This window comes from Canis aureus, chromosome 25 (assembly GCF_053574225.1).
Source record: "Canis aureus isolate CA01 chromosome 25, VMU_Caureus_v.1.0, whole genome shotgun sequence".
In the NCBI taxonomy this organism is placed as follows: domain Eukaryota; kingdom Metazoa; phylum Chordata; class Mammalia; order Carnivora; family Canidae; genus Canis; species Canis aureus.
This window is the reverse complement of record NC_135635.1, coordinates 34,629,994-34,651,076: the sequence shown is the minus strand read 5'-3', so window position 1 is coordinate 34,651,076 and position 21,083 is coordinate 34,629,994. Positions and strand designations below refer to the sequence as shown.

The 21,083-nt window shown below is 37.4% G+C and overlaps 1 protein-coding gene and 1 long non-coding RNA gene across 9 annotated transcripts in view; one reads left to right on the top strand and one right to left on the bottom strand.

Moving 5' to 3' along the window:
- The window catches only part of BORCS5 (BLOC-1 related complex subunit 5), a 109,830-nt gene that overhangs the window by 46,458 nt on the left and 42,289 nt on the right, over positions 1–21,083 (top strand). The window lies entirely within an intron of this gene.
- Positions 1,308–14,236, bottom strand: LOC144297214 (uncharacterized). The gene is made up of 2 exons (XR_013364292.1): positions 13,603–14,236; positions 1,308–1,973 (listed from the first exon to the last, which is right to left on the bottom strand). It is a non-coding gene; the product is annotated as an uncharacterized LOC144297214 (long non-coding RNA).

The following is a 21,083-nucleotide window of genomic DNA, read 5'->3' as shown; positions in this document are numbered from 1 at the left end:
AGATGGGCTAAAACCACAAGGGCATTTAAAAGGAACAAATGTCAAGTCCTGTGTTTAGATTAAAAACAATCAATTGCATAAGAACTAGCTCAACAGTAATTCAGTGGAGGTGGGGAGGTCACTCTATACCTGTAAGAGTATTCTGGGTGTCATGTTTATGAAGATATTTATTAACTTGGTATGCCCTAAAGAGAGTGACCAGAAATTTTTTGTCAGGAAACTGTCATGTCATCTGCACTTGAAGCAGATAGGAATTTTAAGGTTGGAGAAGAGATGACCTAGAGGAACACATCTGTCTTGAGATTAAATGCCTGCTGAATGACTATAGAATAAGAACTGGTTTTGGGAAGTCCCAGTGATCAGAACTGAGACCAATGGGAAGAAGTTATTGGGAGGTAGTTTTGGTTTGATGTGAAGAATAAAGAGCTGTCTATAATCAATATAGTGATGATACTTTTTAAGTAATTATAATACATCAGTCAATGAGCTAAGAACTTTTCATGTAGCATCTCATATGTGCTCCTAGCAGCAGGCTTTTCATTGAGGTACTTTTTAGTACCTAACCAAACAGCTGTTCTTAACCTTGATCTGACTGGTCTCAAAAGTTTCTGCTCATAACCACTGCGCTGCCTGGCAAAGTAATGAACTCTCCATTACTACATGTGTTTAAGCAGAAGGATCCTCTTTTGTTACTTAGAATCAATTCTTGTAATTCAAAGGAGTGTGGAGGAACAGTGTGGCATGATGGGAAAACAGCACAGACTTTGGAGTTAGTTCAGGGATAGAAAATGTCACACATTGGCCATATGATCTTGGGCAAGTCAACCTCTCTGAGCCCTGTTTTCTTCCTCAATAAAATCAGGATATGGATATCTATTTCAGGGAGGATTAGTTTATGTGAGCAGCATGGCTTATGTGTAGCATGTATCTTGTACATATCAAGGGTTCAAAAATAATTGCTGTAATTGTGCAAAAACTCCTTCTAGCTTTAGCAATTATAATCATTGGACTTTGACTACCATCATCTTAACTTTGTATATTTCTCTCAGTATTTTTGTTTTTGAAGGAGGGGGAGAGGGAGAGTGGGGGGGGGGGAGAGAGAGAGAGACACTTAAGCAGGCTCTACACCCAGTGTAGAGCCTGACATGGAGCTCAACCTCACAATTCTGAGATCATGACCTGAGCTGAAATCAAGAGGTGCTAACTGACGAGCCACCCAAGCACCTCATTCCTTTTGGTATTTTTTAACGCCAGGGCTACTTTACCTTTATAACAATACTTGCTAATACCCCAATTAGAACAGAGGCTTTGGCTGCTGGACTTTATTTTGTGTACAATTCTGTAAAGATGGAATGTGTATATTTTTTATTGTTTTTTTTTTCTCTTATTTACTTTTCTGATGGAAAATAGCAGTCACCTCCTAATTTGCTCCTGTCACCTTGGAAACCAAAATAAAAATAAGTAGGCCTTTGGGGCAGTCTGAGGGCTTCTTGTTACTAAAATACATAGGCATTAATCATGGAATTTATAATAACCATTTGGGTGACCTGGAGGACATCTGTTAGTTTTTCTGTTTCTTGACTGCCCAGGGAGTTGAAATTATTAAATAAGCAAGATGCTGTTGGATATGACACTAGTAGTTTTGCTCTTGAGGAGTTTACAACCTAGTAGAAAAGACAAAACACGATTAAGGTAAAGCCTAGGATTGTAGAAGCATAGCGTTTGTTGAATGCCTCTTTACCATGTACCAAGTGCTATGCCAGTTGCTGTCCATGTAGTTTCTTTTTTTAATCTTCACAACAATCCTATGAAGGAGGTATTAAATCATCCTCGTTTTGTAGATAAGAATGCTTCACTATAACAGTGATAGAGCTTAGACAACTTGTTCAGCTCCCACAGAGATTTAAAGTCAGATTGGTCATATTCCAAACACTCAGTTCTTTGCATCACACTGGAAGAGGTGGGCCATAGTCCTATAAAACAACCATGTAGAGGAATTATTAATTGAGCTGGACCTAAAAGAACAGCCAGGAGTTTGGTGGGATGTGTTGACTTGGGTCAGGAGGGGTGGAGCAGGAATTCCTCAGGAGGAGGGGTAGTAGGACCAGAGTGGACCTGAGTATGCTGCTGTTGGGGAGCTGGGGTGGAGACAGTGAAAAGCTGCTTGACCAAAGAGAAGGGTACATCTCAAGGAAGAGTAAGAAGGAATTTCAGAGGGATCCCTGGGTGGCGCAGCGGTTTGGCGCCTGCCTTTGGCCTAGGGCGCGATCCTGGAGACCCGGGATCGAATCCCACATCGGGCTCCCGGTGCATGGAGCCTGCTTCTCCCTCTGCCTGTGTCTCTGCCTCTCTCTCTCTCTCTCTCTGTGACTATCATAAATAAATAAAAAAATTAAAAAAAAAAAAATAAGAAGGAATTTCAGAAAGCTAAATTGTGGCCACATCATAGATGCTCTTAAGAGCCAAGGAAAGGAATTTGGAGGTGATGCTGTAAGAAGTGATTATAGTTTTTTGTTTGTTGTGATAGGGAACAGAGTATTGACACACTGAAAGATGTGTGGGGGGGGCGTCTTTTGATGATCAGTAGGGCAGTAGTCAGAGATGGGCACACCAATTTGGAGGCTGTTAGAATTTTCTGGTGATGAGCTGATGAAAGTCTGGATTGGTGTGATGACAGTGGAAGGAAGAACAAATTTGACATTTTCAAGGAAAAAATGACAGGACTTGACAGACTGAGTGCAGGAAATAAAGGAAAGGGAAAAGAGCTACAGAGTTGCTTGCTGGGAGGAGCAGAAAAATGGCAGAATTGGGAAGGGAGTGTTAAATTTAAAAATAAAACTGTCATTTTTATTACCAGTGAAAATGGTTTTATTCAAGAATATTAAAGAATTGCAATTTGGGATGAGCAACTATGGCAAAACTCTAGGCAGGCCAGGGAAACAAAGGAGAGGACAGCTCTTTTATAATGGGAAGTGGGGGGCGGAGTGGGGAGGGCTGTTATAAACAAAAAGTATTGGCAGAAACTGAGAGTTTGAAGTGTAGCAGCTTTGCATTGGCCAAATGACAGTCTCTCACTGGGTGGGCTTTTGTGGGCAAGGAGAAAATATTTCTTCCTCCTGCTAGGGTAGTAAAGTACAGTTTTCTTCCCATTGGGGTTACAAAGTATGTCTCTTCCTATTGGGATCTGCAATTAATGGTAGGGTGAGAGATCTCCCTTCTGGCTCTTGATTCCATTATTTTTTTTTAAGATTTTATTTATTTATTCATAGAGAGAGAGAGAGAGAGGCAGGAGACACAGGCAGAGGGAGAAGCGGCTCCATGCAGAGAGCCCGAGGTGGGACTCGATCCAGGGGCTCCAGGATCATGCCCTGGGCTGTAGGCGGCGCTAAACCGCTGCACCACCAGGGCTGCCCCCATTATTATTTTTTAATGTAAGCTCTGTGCCCAATATGGGGCTTGAACTCTGACTCTAAGATTTAAGAGTACATGCTCTAACAATTGAGCCAGCCAGGCACCCCTGATTCCATTTTAAATTAAGTTTCCATTTATTAATTTTCACAGGAAAATACTTTTTTAAATTGACCCTGCACAACCATAGCTAGCAGGTGGAGTCATTTCAGAGCTGTACACTGAACATTCCCTGGCCTAGCACCAGTAATAATGTGCTGCTCTTGTCATGGAGAAGAACTCTTAAGAAGGTGGAGCTGGGGATGAAGTGAGGCATAGGGAGTGTGGTACCAAGTAGAAGGGGGGTAGGTGTTCTTCAAAGTTTGCTGTTTTCCTGACTTGATTTGCTGTGGGTCCATTGAGTGCAGTATCATAGTCATGGCAAATGCCTCTATGCTGATGTGCTCAAACACAGATGTAATATTTTATACAAGGCAAGCTAAAAATCAGGGGGGAGGGGATGCCTGGGTGGCTCAACAGTTGAACGTCTGCCTTCAGCACAGGATGTTTGTTTTTTTTGTTTTTAATTTTTTTTTTTTTATTTATGATAGTCACAGAGAGAGAGAGAGAGAGAGAGGGAGGCAGAGACATAGGCAGAGGGAGAAGCAGGCTCCATGCACCGGGAGCCTGATGTGGGATTCGATCCCGGGTCTCCAGGACCGCGCCCTGGGCCAAAGGCAGGTGCCAAACCGCTGCGCCACCCAGGGATCCCTTCAGCACAGGATGTGATCCTGGAATTCCAGGCTCGAGTCCCACATTGGGCTCCCTGCGTGAAGCCTGCTTCTCCCTCTGCCTGTGTCTCTGCCTCCCTGTGTGTCTCTCTCATGAATAAATAAATAAAATATTTAAAAAAATAAAAATAAAATAAAAATCTGGGATGAGAGTTGAGGTGAAGAGATTATGGATCTCCATGGTATTATGTTACCGAACATGCCAAGGCCCAGTTCATCCTTCTGGGTCTGTATTTTTAAACAGTGTGATTGCTCATATGAATGTATGGTACTCCTGTTGGAAATTGCTACCCTCATTTAGAAGCCATTAACCTTTATATTGATAAAATAATGTTCTCAAGTGAGCCTGTGAAATCTGTGCTGAACAGCTGCAGCCCTTCCGGAACACTAACTTAAAAAAGTGCTCGTCATACTTTCTGAAAATCAAAAGCATGTGGGTGGGATGAAGTCACCTGAGCAATTTTCTATAATTACAATGTTCAAGGCCTTTTCCTTTGTCTTTTTCAGGCTGACTTAACACATGCACACACATGCACGCACGTGTACATACCCCAGAGGCACAAACATGATTTTCTTATTTTTCTCTCTAGATTTTTTGCACTATTTTTGTCAAATAGTTGTAGTTCCCTAAGAAAGTATATGCTTTCTTCTTCCTCAACTAGTTTGATACTTTGTGTCTCTGAGGACTTTGGAACCCCCCCCCCCCCCGAAAAGGAGCTCCCTAAAGACTTCTGAGCCCCGAGCGACCCTTCTGAAAGTTTGTCTGGATGCTTTGGATCTAAACTGACTTCTCTAGGGTAGCACTGGAAACTCCCAAGTGTCACGACACCCTAGATGAACAACCAGGAAAACGTTAGACTCCTCACAAGGCCTTCTGTATGTGATCAGGTTTCTCAGTGCCATCTTGGTTAGCAAATACTGGAATTAGAATTGTTACTCATGCCTAGGACCAGCCCACACTGGGAATTAACTCCCGCATTCTGATAACTAAGGTCTGTCTGCTGCTAATGTTCCCTGAAAGAAGGTGAATAGGGAATAATATTGTTTCCATTTGTGCCTTCTAAATTAAGAGGATTGAAACAGAAAACGTTTCAGAGAAGACTTCATAAGGGAGGATTAGTACCTGACATAGTTCAGGAGTTCCATCATAGTTGGACGCATATTAAGAATACCAGCACCAGTTTTTCCAATAAGCTAACTGAAAATCTGAATTTTAGCTTATTTTATGTGTGGAGTAAAATTGTTGGCTTTTGAAAATTATCATGTAGTGCTTTACCAAAGTGATGTTAAACATGAAGTAGTATAATATATCTGTCATACTATTTTAATAGTCACTAATTTTTCTTCTTCTTTTTTCTTCTTTCCTAAGTAAGAAATTCTTCCCCTGCAATAGAATTTGGGGCTCACATCTTCAGCTCCTTCTTGTCACTGAAAGTGGAGGTATCTTTTTCAGGAAGGTTAAAATTATTAATTTCTCTCCTTATGTTACCTTTTTCCTTTCTGGCAACAGAGGCAATGCATAGTATAGTCTTCCTGAAGGTATTTGAAAAGATCTTGGTATACATGTATAGTTCCTTGGGCGGTAGAAATGAGGTGCCATGTTACTCGTTTCAGAAGATACACTAATGCATCAAAAACGAGTGACAGGAAAAACAAACTGCAGTTAGTAATCTTATTGCTTCAAAATGAGCAAACGTTTTGGGAGAGTGAGTTCTCGCTGGACATCACTAAATAAGAATGAGTTGATGTCACACTTGGCAAGAAGCAACTCTTAATTTTTTTTCTATACAAATAGTACAACATGGTGGGGAGGAGGGACTGCGGGCAAAGGGTAAAGAATTATGGGGGAAAATAAGCGAGAGAAGGAATGTGAGAATGAGTTGCTTGCTACAAAAGAATTACTGTGATATAAAAGCCATGTTTGTTTTATCAAGAGGAATCTGAGCTGGAACGTGAACTGATGAAGGGGAGAGATGTTTACCGGTCTCCTGCACTCACTCCGAGGCTGTTGTGTGCTGATCCCTGTGGAGGGTTGTGTAACTGCCTTGACTCACTTTCAGGGAAAAATGGCCTCTGTAGCTGTTTTGGCTATCACAGTGATGCATCAAGTATAAGTGAAGAAGTCCCTAGAACATCATGATATCAAACCCAAAACATAGTTATTTTAATTAGGATTTCCAAACACTTAGAAGGTAATAATAGCACTGAATTATGTGCCACCACCAACCTCCCCCTTCCCAGAATTCTTTGCAGTATTTGGAGTTTGGACAACCTAATGGCCGATTTTACATATTCTCTAAAAGCCAGAAAATGTCAAAGTTAGCAAAATATTTAGTGAAATTAGCTGGAGTTATCTTCCCAGTGATTATCTATATGGTCCAGTGTTTCATAACAAGAGTGGACTAGTGGGTTGCTGCCACTACTGGCATTTTGGGTGGACCAGTCTTCATTATGTGGGACTGCTCTGTTTATTGGAGGATGATTAACATCCCTTTCTGCTAAATACCAGTAGTACCCTCAATCTCTGACAGCCAGAGAGGCCCTTATCTTCCACATCCCTTCCTCACCCCAGGGCAGAACGAAGACCCCATATGTGCTTTACTGTTTTATTAAGCAGCACAATTTTCCTTCTTACTGTTTGTTTTGCATAAAGTTCTTAGAAAGTCTTAGAAGTTGTGCATTTATAATATAGTATAGGCTTCATTCAGAATAGATTTCATTAAAAAACATTATTAGAAAGATAGATGGCAGGGAAGGACATTGCCAGGAGAGAAAAGAGTGAGATGACAATGTCGTCTTTAACCCATTATTGTTCCTCCAGATCCCTATTTCTACGGGTGGTTCGTCTTTCTCTGAGAGGCAGCAAATATGTCCCCAAAAGTAGAGACAAGCATAGGAGATAAAGTAGAGGGAGAAAAAAAATAAAGTAGGGGCAGATAACAGGACAGAGGAACATGGGGGAAGAGGCACATGTGAAGAAAAGATGTGGATTGTGATATAAAGATGTAAGACATGGAGATAACGAAAGGTGATAGCAAAGAAAACTGGAGATTTCACATGGCATTGTTAAGCTCACAACATTGGTATTTCTGGGACAATTTTGCATATTACAAATCTAGAATTTCCAGGGAGAAAAACTCATCTGGGATAATTAAATCAGTTAACAACTTCCACATGCATGTCGAATTACAGTACTTACTGTCCCTTCATAGGTTTGAGTTTTTAAGCCTTACCTTCAAAAGACTCTGTGTCCTTCTAGGTACTTAGCTGGCAATTTAGGTACTGTCAGCTGTTGCTTTCGCTATAGGTTTCATGGTGTCAACAGCCATTTTCCTTAGCTTTAGTTTTAGTTCACTGAGTCACTAACCAAAAGTGACATATTTTTCCATTCATCTGGACTTTCCAAAAATAAGACAGCTCTTTATTGGAAAAGCTAAGCATAAATGCTAAAATATTAGCATACAAATTAACCAGATTAAATGTTATTAAACAAGAAGTGCAAACAGAAGAGTCTTGAGAGGGCAGCCTGGGTGGCTCAGCGGTTTAGCACCGCCTTCAGCCCAGGATGTGATCCTGGAGATCCAGGATCGAGTCCCACGTCAGGCTTCTTGCAGGGAGCCTGCTTCTCCCTCTGCCTGTGTCTCTGCCTCTCTCTGTGTGTTTCCCATGAATAAATGAATAAAATCTTTAAAAAAAAGAGTTTTGAGAAATAGGAACTCAAATCTCACTCCTCTTTATTATCAGTCACTGCTTAACTTAAAACTTTGGTTTTGCACCAAAGCTCAATTAATTGAATATAAGAACATTGCTTTTAATGCTTCCCAAACCTTTTAAATTAGTTTTGAAGACATTGAGTTGCATGCATATCACTAGGTTTTTAGTCTTCAAACACTCTGCTTGTCTGTCTTGGATGGAAGTCTTGTTTTTGTCACAGGTTATCTTTCTGAGCAGCCAGCCAGTGTGTCACTCCTTCCCTAATTGCCTAGAATTGTCTAGCTTTGCTAACTCTTAGCATGAGTAGAAATTACTTCAGTACCATATGGCTAAAGAATACATGTTTTCCTGAATAGCCCCTAAGGTGGCCGAGGATGGAATTGTGGTGGTGTCATAACCCTCTGTGGGAAGCGGAACCATAGCTTCCAACAGGCTCGCAAAGGTTCTCAAACCTAGAAGACTTTAAGAACTACTGCTGTGGATAACATTGTCCTCAATAGAGATTGCCTAAATTTTCTTTTCATTTGGAATATCTCAGCATATACCAAAAATATCAATCACTTGAGTCTTGATTACCAACTTTGTCAGATTTTAATATTTTGCCATATTTGTATCAGTTTTGTGGGGTTTTTTTGCCTCCAGAGGAAAAACATTTCAAATAACTTAAAGCTCCCTCACTACCTTTTGTGGCCTTCCCTAATATTCCCTCTCTTCTGCTTCAGAGGGAATAAATGATCTGACTGGTGTTCATCCTGGCAATTTAGGCATTTTTTTCATAGCTTTGCCTTCTACTACATCTTTATGTAACTCTAAGCAGAATCTAATTTTTTATGTGTTTTGACTTTATATAAATTGCATTGTTATATGGATTCTCTATATATACTTCTATAACTTTTCTTTTTTCTTTTTTCAGTTTATACTTTTGAGATTTTATTACCTGTGCTGATGTATACCTCGTTTTCACTGCTGTATTGTATTCCATTAAATGACTGTTTCATAGCTTATTTATTCACTGTCCTGTTAATGTTTGAGTTATTTCAAATTTTTTCACTATTAAACAGTTTTTTAGTGGGCGTGCTTGTACATGTCTCCTTGTGCACATGTATGAAAGTTTTCTTTAGGGTATGTAACTAGGAATAAATTGCTATTTAGTAGAGGACATATATTTTCAGCTTTACTAGATACTGTCCAATTATTCTTCAAAGTGAGTATGCTGATTTATATCCTTAGTAGCTGTGTATGAGAGTTCCTGTTTTTCCACATCCTCAATAAAACTGATAGTGTCCCAGCTGTTCCTTGTTTACTGATTAATTTAAAGACAGCAGTGTGCATAGCAACCATCTCAAACAAGGTCAGATGCAAACCTATTTTTTTATATTGGGCTTCCTCCTTTAAAGGAATTGTTGCTTTCAGAGTTACAGATTCAAGAATATAGCTTTAAAAAAAATTTTTAGTAAATATTTTTAAAAATATTTATTTTTTGAAATAGTATCTCTTTTTTACAATCATAAAATTAAAATATTATTTTGGATAATTTGGAAGAGATTTACAAAAAAGAAAACTAAAAATTCCACCACTTGGATATAGCTTTGTTAACATTTTGCTAGGTACTTCCTTCTGGTGTAAACATATGATACATAGTCACTCTGCATTTACAATCATGCTGAATTTGTCATTTATCACAATCTCACTTAAAATTGTATTTCCCATGTCACTGAATATTATTTGAAAACACCATTTAATAGCTGCATAACATTTCTTTGTATAAATGTGCTATAATTTATTCTCCCCTTGGAGGACATTTTAATATTAAAATACTGTATTAAACATTCTTGGTATATAAATTTTCTGAGTTACAGCTTGTTTCTTTGAGATAGATTTCTAGAAGTCAGTAAATATTTATGGAATTAGATTGACTAGATTATAAGCAGGGCATCCAGAGAAGAAAAAAAAAAAAAAAAGCAGTCAAAAGAGGAAAACAGCACATGTTTTGGGGGCAGGGGGAGAGCACCAGATTTATTCATTTAACGTCTCTTATTTGAATTGAGTGGCAAATCTGTTTCTTACCTGAATTTGGGGAGCCTTCCCTTATTAGGGACCATGTTAGAGGTGAACTTTATCCTACCATAAACACTAGAGAGTTGGTTGTACATTATAGTGTTCAAAACTTATAGAATCTTAGAATTGGAAGGAATTTTTATTTTTGCTTTTTAAAGATTTTATTTATTTGAGGGAGAGAGAGGGAGCATGTATGCAGAGGAAGGAGAAGCAGACTCCCTGCTGAGCAGGGAGCCTGTCGTGGGGCTCAATCCCAGGGTCCTGGGATCATGACCTGAGATGAAGGCAGACACTTAACTAACTGAGCCACCCAGGTATCCCTGGAAGGAATGTTTAATGTTCTGTCATTCTAGTTGCTAAGTCCCTGAGCTGAGTGTATTTTATGGAATATTTCATTAAAGTAGACTTCTACCCTTGACTTCTTTAATATCTAATCCCACACAGTTCATTGTCATACAAGGCAATTTGCTCCTTTATTGGACAGTTTTGATTAGTTGAGTGTGGTTCTTTTACTTAAACCCAAAGATTTCCTGTAACTTTCATTTGCTTTTTTTTTTTTTTTTTTTAAGATTTTATTTATCCATTTGAGAGAGAGAAAGCATGAGTAGGGGAAGGAGGAGAGGGATAAGCAGGCTCCCCTCTGAGTCAGGGAGTAGGACTCCGGGCTGGATCCCAGGACCCTGCGATCATGACCTGAGACAAAGGCAGACAACGCTTAACTGACTGAGCTACCCAGGTGCCCCTTAATATGTTCTTTTAATGAAAGGCCTCCTAAAAATAATTCTGGGGCTATTTTATCTTTACATGTTCATCTATTAGCTCCTAATTACATGAAAACAAACATATGTTTGACCTACTTTTAGTCTTTACTTTCTTCCAAGGTACAACTTAACCTTTGTAGTAAAAATTTCATATATGAACACAGGCAAGATAGAAAGCTTTGCATATATTTGTATAGGTGGTGGACAGAAAAATTCTGGAGTGTCTGTAGAATATAGTTCTCATTTTATTACTATTTATTAGGAGTTGCATATAAGCAGTGATTTTAGTATACACAATCCCACTTTTCTGCTAATAATAACAATCTTTTTCTTCCCATCTGTGTCTCTTTCTTTCCTTTCTTTCTTTCTTTTCTTTTTTTTTTTTTTTGCACAGAGGTGTCAACATATATTTTCTCCCTTATTCTCTGTCTAACTTCTTAGGGTATACATTTTCCTTTTGGCAGATAAGGGTCAGAGAGGTTTAAAGACTTTTCCTGTCACACAGCTGTTAAAGATAGAGCCAGCATTTCTTTTCTTTTCTTTTTTTTTTTTTTTTTTTGAGCCAGCATTTAAATTCAGGTCTAATTCTAAAATTTTGTATTTAACCGGCTTGCCCATCTGTCTCTCTAACTTATATTAATTTCAGAATAAAATCAGATGTATTTCTGTTCAAAAGATTTTCACGTATTTGGGTATCTCAGTGAGTGTATCCCATTGATAGCATGTATGTCACTTTTGGAGTTGTATTGCTTTTGCTTGCTTCCTTTTCATGCAGTTCCTCTTGGTTTGGTTTGGACACCCCAAAAATTTTCTTCCCCTGATTGCCCATCTCTCCCTATGCCCTATAGGGCTCCTTCCTGTTTCTGGGGAAACTGAAGCACAGAATGAGAACAGAGTAACAAATGATCACATAATTTTTTTTCAGAATATTATCAACTGATATGTTCCATAAAGGAGGATGTTTTCACAGCTGTGTGCTTTAGGGATAGTGGGAAAAGTTTGAATTTTTATTGCGTGACTATCTTCTACAACAAAGGCATATGCCTGATGGACTTGGAATGTGGAAACCTGTTCTGCAGTCAGCCTGTGATAGGGATCTTTGTGGTTATGGGCACATTGGGATTCAGATATGTTATCTCTGTGAACTTCAGACCAAGGGTCAGAGAACCAAGGAGTGGACTTGCTGAATATATGATTTAATTACCCTAGATCAATCAAGTTTTACTTGATGATGACGGGATATATTGTGTGTGTATTTTTATGTAGTTGCTAGGGGAAGGGAACAAAGTTTAATCCTTGGTTTTGTTGACCTTTGGTATCACTTTTATCTTGTAGTTTCATATAAAACTGCCTTTGCCAAATTTTCAAAAGGCTGCAGTCAAGTGATTTACAGATAAAGCCTCATTCACTACTTGCATAAGAAGAGCCCATATCTTCAGATATGGGTGACGTAAGTTTACTTTAGAGACAGGAATGAGTTCATTTCTTTGGAGAGATATGAACAGAATGTCTCTTGCTCTGACGAGAAATAAATTTAAATCAGGACCTTGCTTAGAGAAAATGGAATGGAATAATTGAGCACTTAAGCCTTCAGAAGTTACAGTTCCTAAGCCAAGGCCCAGGGGGACACCTATTGTGTGTTGTTGAACTCATCCAGATCTGAATATTCCTCAGTAGTACATACGAAACAGCAAACAACTATGGTGAACTACTTTGTGTATGGCAACAAGGTGCTTATGTGCCTTGAGTCTTTCAGAGACAAAAGTACATGATTCCTTCTTCCCTCAAGGACCTTACCAGGTAACTGTGGACAAAACAGGAATGTTGATAATAATACACAAAAAGATGCTATGGTAAGTGCCAGAAATGAACCTTCTACTAAATATATTCCAGAGATCTAGCCCATAAAAAGTACGATTCAGTTATAAATGAGCTATGTTGCTGCTGAAAACATTTTGATTCCAAAGTATAATCAAATCTCAAGTAAGCAAAACTATCTTAAGCATAAGTTAAGAGGAAAATGGCATTTTAAATTAATTATTCAGGTAAGTTGACAAATTATGGACACTAGAATTTCAAGAGTTGGCAACTCTAGCTCTTACGGTTTGGCTACTGTATTATCTCTCTTAAATTATAGTAATACTTATGTCACCAAAAATCGTTAATATACAGCATTTTTTCTGTTAACTCCAGTACATATTTCCATCATATGATTTGTTGTCATGATTATTGTTACTATTACTCTACTTACTGTGTGTAGGGGATAATAAAATCTGCCTTTTAAAATCATCCTGACAGATAAGATAAAATATGTAACATGGAACACAGGGCTTATGGCTAAGAGAATGTCATCACTAATGTTAGCTATTGTTTTTCTTACTCATGAAATAAAATGCTTTATACGGTACCTGATACAAAGTTGTATTTTAGTAGATTATAGCAATATGTGGCTTATTGTTTATCAAGGCCTTTAACATGTGAAAATGTGTCAAGGAAACCTAACTCAAAATTGGAGTCAGGAAATCACGGAGGGTGGACTCTTATACCGCTCGTACCATTCATCATAACTTTCATAGTACAGCAGGAAGAAGGAAGATTTTCTCTGAAAAGAGCAAGCTGCCTTTGCTTGCAGCCAGTGAGAAATCACTACCTCTTCAACCACCTGCAGCCAAAGGAGCCACCTCCACTTTGGACTCTCATTTTTCCCCAGTGAACTTTTGTTCAAAACAAGTCCTCCCAACTTCTCTTTTTTCTTCATCTTTTTCATAAAAAGATGCTCTCCTCCTTTGTTGCCCAGACTTGCCCATGGTTCACCATAGTTTGCTTGTCCCAAATTGTAGTTCCTCTGTTAATTCCCTAATAAGCTCGATTTTGCTGGCTGAATCACTTACCTTTTTTCTTTTAAAAGGTTGACAACCATATAGTATCTTATTTAATTCTCTCCGCTACCTTCAAGGTTTATAGTATTACCCCTCTTTCACTAATAGAGAAATGGAGGCTAAATGTATCAGTCAGATTTGATGGCTGATTTAAGCATACAAAGAATTCACTGCAATGAATAGCGGACAGAATCTCTAGAAGAGCTCTAGAATCAGATTTTGAGCCACCTACCTAAGCATAATGGCCAAAATCATGCTACAGAACTTAACCCATTGACGTCACTATTGTTGTCATGGCCAAACACTTGACACACCCTGTACTACAAACAGTGCTGGCTGGCATTGTAGACTGAACTTTGTCATTGGTTCTCCTTCTGTTGCTGCCTCAAATGATTTTTCCGGAAACTCCTGTCACCAGGTAATGCACTTTGTAGAAGGTCCCTGTTTTGCAACACTTGCTCCCCATTTAGAGTAGGGAGTAGATGAAGAGATTGGTGTAACTTCTGTCCTGTGCTTGTATTCCAGCTGCAGGGCAGGTGGGGAAAAAGTCCTTGGTTCTTCAGCTTCTCTATATAACAGGCAAATAATCTCCCATACGTATCACTTGCTTTATCACAGCTCCTTGGGTCTTAATGCTCTGTATATAGAAGGAATATTCCAGATTTCCTGCTAATTGTGTGTAAGTGGAGTAGAAATTGAGATTGTTTTCTTTATTAGTACACTTCATGTGTGGAAAATCAGGGTTGTTGTTTTTTTTTTCTAAAATCCATCTTGTTCTTAGTAATTATCTTATCAATCAACAGAATTGCCATGATATTTTAAGCTGTTAACAAGTGAGAACTTTCCATTTGATCAGGCTGTTTTCTCCAGTATAAACATCCATTATCCATACATTATCTGTATTTCCCATTCTCCATTGGAGTGCAGGGTAAACCTACAGAAAGACAATTCCTATGAGCAGCAAAGTTGTGGCATTGATATGTCAGATTTCTTTTTGGTTGTGTCCTTTGCTTACTATATCATTTGTTTTTATTTCAAGTGAATCTGTGATTCATCTTTCTGAAAACTTCAGAAAGAAAACTTTCAGGTCCCCAATGTGATTTTCTCTTGACTCTAAAGATAGCCTCCCCTCTTTCATAGTCAGCCTTGGTGTGCCTTGCAGTCTCTGTTTTTAAGAAGTTGTGTATACTTCAAACCACTCTAAGTAGCGTTATGTATTAAATGCCAATTTCTGAAAGAACACTTTCAGTTCCTCAAGCAAACTCTTTTAGAAAGGGAAGGATTGTTTGGTCCTCCAAACAACCATCCTCATTTTGTCTGGAAAGCTGCAGTCTCAGGGTGTTAATATTCTGTGAATGGAGAACACCAGGGTGTGGTGAAGACTAGCTTCCAAATCGCAGAGAGGACTCACTCAGGTCCTCCGTTTTAACAGGCTGGCATTGGTACCTCTGGACAAGTGAGACAGCATGGCTTTCTGTATTCATCTCTCAGTGTTGAAAGGTCGTGACTTCTGAACTAGGAATGTTTGTAGTAGACTGCATTTCTTTTATTTTCATACACAGAGTAAGGGTTTTCTGAATTTAAACATACTTTCTGCAAATAATTTTAAATTAGTCTTGGTCCTGTCATAAAAAAAAAAAAAAAACACCCTAGTATAGCAGTATAGAATAATACTTTATCTTCCTCTTCATAGAAACATGAAAATTTCAAAGTTTAGACCTGAAAGAAAACGTGGTTCAACTCAGTTTTCAGAGAAGGAAATAAGATTTATTTTTCTCTTGGTTTATTTTAGATTTTGTTCCCTACTGACCACTTTTTTTTTTTTTTTTTTTTTTGGCTGCTTTATTAGAAGGGTACCATTTCGAGAGTTATGATTTGGTGGCATTAAGTATATTCACATTGTTGTACAACATTACCACTATCCTTTGCCATCATTCCTAATTGAAACTTAGAAATCCATTAAACAGTAACTTCCTGTTCCTCCCCGCCTCCTCAGCACCTGGCAACCATTATTCTACTTTTTTTTCTCCATGAACTTGACTATTCTGTGGACTCATGTAAGTGGAGTCATACAACATTTGCCCTTTTGTGTCTGCCTTATTTCACTTAGCATACTGTTTTCCAAGTCCACCCATGTTGTAGCATATGTCAGAATTTCCATCCTTTTTAAGACTGAATAATATAAATTGTAAGTATTTACTATATTTTGTTATTTATTCATCCATTGCTAGATGCTTAAACTTCCATATCTTAACCGCTGTGAACATGAATGTACAAATATATCTCTGAGAGCCTGCTTTCAGTTCTTTAGGGTATGTATCCAGAAGTGGAACTGCTGGTAATCATATGGTAACTCTCTGTGTTTAATTTTTTGAGAAACTGCCATGCTATTTTCCACAGTGATTGCACCATTTTACATTCTCATCAGTGACGCTCCAATTTTTCCACAACCTTACCAACACTTGTTATTTTCTGGGCTGTTTGGTTTTTACCCCTCCCCCCACCCATAGTAGCCATCCAGTGAGTGTGAGGTGGTATCTCATTATAGTTTTTTTTTTTAATTTTTATTTATTTATGATAGTCACACAGAGAGAGAGAGAGAGAGGCAGAGACATAGGCAGAGGGAGAAGCAGGCTCCATGCACCGGGAGCCCGACGTGGGATTCGATCCCGGGTCTCCAGGATCGCGCCCTGGGCCAAAGGCAGGCGCCAAACTGCTGCGCCACCCAGGGATCCCTCATTATAGTTTTGATTTGCATTTTCCTTGTGATTAGTGATGCGGGGTATTGTTTCATGTGCTTGTTGGTCATTTGTATATCCTCTTTGGAAAAATATGTATTCAAGTCTTTTGACTATTTTTGAATTGGGTTGTTTCTGTTTTTTCACATCGAGTTTTAGGTGTTCTCTATATATTCTGAGTATTAATCCTGAATCAGATATATGCCCTTTGCAGATATTTTCTCCCATTTTGTAGGTTTGTTTTTTTACTCTATTGATAGTGCCTTTTGGTGCACAAAATTTTAAAATTTGTCTGTTTTTTCTTTTGCTGCCTGTATCTTTGGTGTCCTTTCAAAGAACTCATTGCCAAACCTGATGTCATGAACATTTTGCCCTATGTTTTCTTCTAAGCGTTTTATAGGTTTAGGTTTTTGATGCAGTTTGAGTTAATTTTTGTATGTGTTGTTAGGCAAGAGTTCAACTTATTTTGCATACAGATACCCAGTTTTCTCAGCACCATTTGTTGAAAAGACTGTCTTTTGCTTATTGAATGGTCTTGGCACCTCATACAAAATTGTTTGACCATGTCTGCAAGGGTTTATTTCTGGGCTCTTCTACTGCTCTGTCATTATGGCAGAACCATACTATTTTGATTACTGTAGCTTCGTAGTACATTTTGAAATCAGGAAGTATAAGTCCTCTAGGTTTGTTTTTCTTTTTTATGATTGTTTTGGCTATTAGAAGTCCTTTGAGAGTCCATGTAAATTTTAGGATGGGTTTTCTATTTCTGCAAAAAATCTTGGAATTTTTATAGAGGTTGCAGTGAATCTGTAGATTACTTTGGATGGTATTGTGAACTCCCCCCCCAAAAAACAAATAATCCAATTAAAAATGGGCAGAGGAACTGAATAGACATTTTTCCAATGAAGACAGACACACGGCCAACAGAGATACAAAAAGATGCTTGACATCACTAGTCATCAGGGAAATGGGAATTAAAGGCGCAATGAGGGGTGCTTGGGTGGCTCAGTTGGTTAAGCATCTAACCTTTGATTTTAGTTCAAGTCATGATCTCAGTCATGAGATCTAGCTCCAAGTCATGCTCCATGCTCAGTGTAGAATCTGCTTGAGTTTCTCTCTTTCTCTCTCTCTCTCTCCCCCTCTGCCTCTGGACTTCATCCTCTGAATGAGTGAATGAATGAATGAATTTTTTAAAAAAAGCACAGTGAGATCTCTTATACCTGTCAAAATGGCTAAAATCAAAAACACAAGAAATAACAAGTGTTTGCCAGGATGTGTGGGAAAGGGAACCCTTGTGCACAGTGGTAGGGATACAAATTAGTATAGCCAGTGTGGAAAACAGCATGGCGGTTCCTCAAAAAATGAAGAGTTACCATGTGATCTAGTAATTCCACCTCTGGGTATTTATCCAAAGAAAACGAAAACACTAATTTGAAAAGATATATGTACCCCCTGTGTTGATTGCAGCATTATTTATAGTAGCATAGATATGGAAATGTCCATTCATAGATGAAGAGACACACACAGGAATATTAGTCATAAAAAATAATGAAATCTCACCATCTACAACAACATGGATGGACCTTAGAGGTTATAATGCTCAGAGACATAGAGAAAGACAAATATCATATGATTTCACTCATAGGGAATTTAAGGAACTTAAAGGAATTTAAGAAACAAAAAATAGGCAAAAAGCCAGACTCTTAAATACAGACAACAAACTGGTGGTTGCCAGACGGGGGATAAGTGAGGGAATGGGTGAAATAGATAAAGGGGATTAAGAGAACACTTTTCTTGAGCACTGAGAAATGTATAGAATTTTTTAATTTACCTGAAACAAATATAATACTGTATGTTAATTATACTTGAATATAAAAATAAAATTTAAAAATTCCAGTATTAAATCTTCCAGTTCATGAAACATGAGTTCTCTTTCCATTTATTTTTGTCATCTTCAGTTTCTTTCAGTAGCGTTTTGGAGTTTTCATTGTAACTGACTTTTGTATGTTAACTGTATTTTGCTACTTTGCTGAATTCATTCTAAAAATTTTTGTGGAATTTGTATGATTTTTTACATATAAAATCATCTGCAAAGAGATAATTTTACTTCTTCCTTTCCAATTTGGATGTTGTTTTTTTACTTTTTTCTTGTCTGTTTGCTCTGCTAGAAGTTCTAGTACTATGTTGACTAGAAATAGTGAAAGTGGGCATCCTTGCCTTGTTCCTGATCTTAGAGGAGAAGCTTTTGGTTCAACATTGAACATGTTTTGCTGTGGGTTTTTTATATATGGCTTTTATTAGCTTCCTTCTATCCTTATTTGTTGGGTGTTTTTTAATCATGAAAGAGTGTTGAATTTTGTCAAATATTCTTTCTGTATCAATTGAAATTATCATGTAGCTCTTTTCCTTTGTTCTGTTAATGTTGTGTATTACAACGATCAATTTCTGATGTTGAACTATCTTTGCATTCTAGGAATAAATCCCACTTGGTCATGATATATAATCTTTTTAATATGCTGTTGGATTCTGTTTGCTAAGTGAAGCCATCAGGTCTAAGACATTTTTGCTGCTGTTGAGAGATTTTTTTTTTAAATTACTGATTCAATTTCCTTACTATTTAGAGGTGTATTCCTACTTTCAATTTCTTTATGATAGTCTTGATAGCTTTCATATTTCTAGGAATTTGTCCATTGCGTCTAGGCTACCAATTTGTTGTGCAATTGCTCATACTACTCTCTTACACTTTTCTATTTCTGTAGATTCAGTAGTAATATCACCACTTTTGTTTCTGATTTCAATAATTTGAGCCTTCTCTCATTTTTCTTAGTTTCATCTAGCTAAAGTTTTGTCACTTTGTTATTCTTTTGAAGGAATCAACTTTTGGTTTTGTCTATTTTCTCTTTTTTTTCTGTTCTCTAAGAGATTTTGTTTATCTTTGTTATAGTCATTACTGTTTCCTTCTGCTAGCTTTGCATTTGGTTTATTCTTTTAATAATTCTGTAAGTTGTAATGTTAGCTTATTGATTTGAGAGCCTTTTTTAAGAATATAAGTGTTTAGAGCTATAAATTTTCCTCATAGTGCTGCTTTGCTGCATCCTTTAAGTTTTGGTTTATTGTATTTTAGGTTTCATTCATCTCTAAGTATTTTTAAATTTCCCTTGTGATTTTTTTCTTTGACCCATTGGTTGCTTAAGAGTATGTTTAATTTCCACAGGCTTCTGAATTTTTCAGTTTTCCTTTTGTTATTGATTTCTGACTTCATTCTTTTGTAGTTAGAGAAGATATTTTGTATTATATTTATCTTTTAAAATGTATTGAAAATTTATGGCCTAACAAATGATCTGTCCTGAGAAATGTCCCATGTACACTTGCAAATAATATGTGTTCTATTGTTTTTAGGTAGAACATTCTGTATATGTCTGATAGATCTAATTGGTTTACTATGTTGTTTAAGTTCTCGGTTTCCTTGTTATCTTTTGTCTGGTGGTTCTATATTGAGAATGGGTCTTGAAATCTCCAACTATTATTGTAGAATCATCTATTTCTCCAGTTCTGCCCATTTTTGCTTAATATATTTTGATGGTCTGTGATGAGGTGTGTAAATGTCTTACAGTTGTTATGCCTTCTTGCTGTATTGAGCTTTTTATTAATATATAATGTCTTTATCTCTTATAACCTTTTTTGATTTAAAGTCTATTTTTTCTGAAATAGTATAACCATTCCTGCTTTCTTTTGGTTGCTATATGGATGGAATACCTTTTACCATCCTTTCACATTCAGCCTATTTGTGTCTTTGGATATAAACTGAGTCTTTTATAGTTATCATATAGTTAGACCACACTTTTTACAAATTCTTAGTGCCAATCCATATCTTTTGATAAAACAGTTTATTCCATCTATATTTAAAGTAATTACTAAGGAAAAGGGACTTCTCAGATTTTGTTTTTGTTTCCTTTATGCCTTATAGCCTTTTTGGTCCTTCATTTACTGCAGTCTGTCTTTTTTTGGGTTGAATTTATTTTTTTGAAGCAAAATGTTTAAATTCCTTTCTCATTTTTTTAATATATTCTGTAACTATTTTATTTGAAATTACCATGGGGATTATATTTAACACACCAAAGTTATAACAGTCTAACCTGAATTCATGTCAAATTAATGTCAATTCAGTAACTAAAGAAACTGTTCCTTTCCTGCTCCATGTTCGCCCCTTTCAGATGTTGCTATCACAATATGACATCTTTATACATTGTCCAAAAACATAAACTAATAATTTCTAAAAATGTATTAATTTCTTAAATCATGTAGAAAACAAAAGGTGGAGGGGATCCCTGGGTGGCTCAGCGGTTTAGCGCCTGCCTTTGGCCCAGGGTGTGATCCTGGAGACCTGGGATCGAGTCCCACATCAGGCTTCCTGCATGGAGCCTGCTTCTCCCTCTGCCTCTCTCTCTCCCTCTCTCTCTCTCTATGTATATCATGAATAAATAAAAAAATCTTTAAAAAAAAAAAAAAAAGAAAGAAAACAAAAGGTGGAGTTACAATTGTTATAATAATGCCAGCTTTTATAGCTGCCTGTATTTATACCTTTACTGAAATCTTTATTCATACAGCTCAATGTTACTATCAAATGTCCTTTCATTTCTACCTACAGGACTGTCTTTAGCATTTATTATGGAACAAGTCTAGTGGTAATGAACTCCCTCAGCTTTTATTGGGGAATGTCTTAATTTCTTTCACAGTTTTGAAGGACAGTTTGCC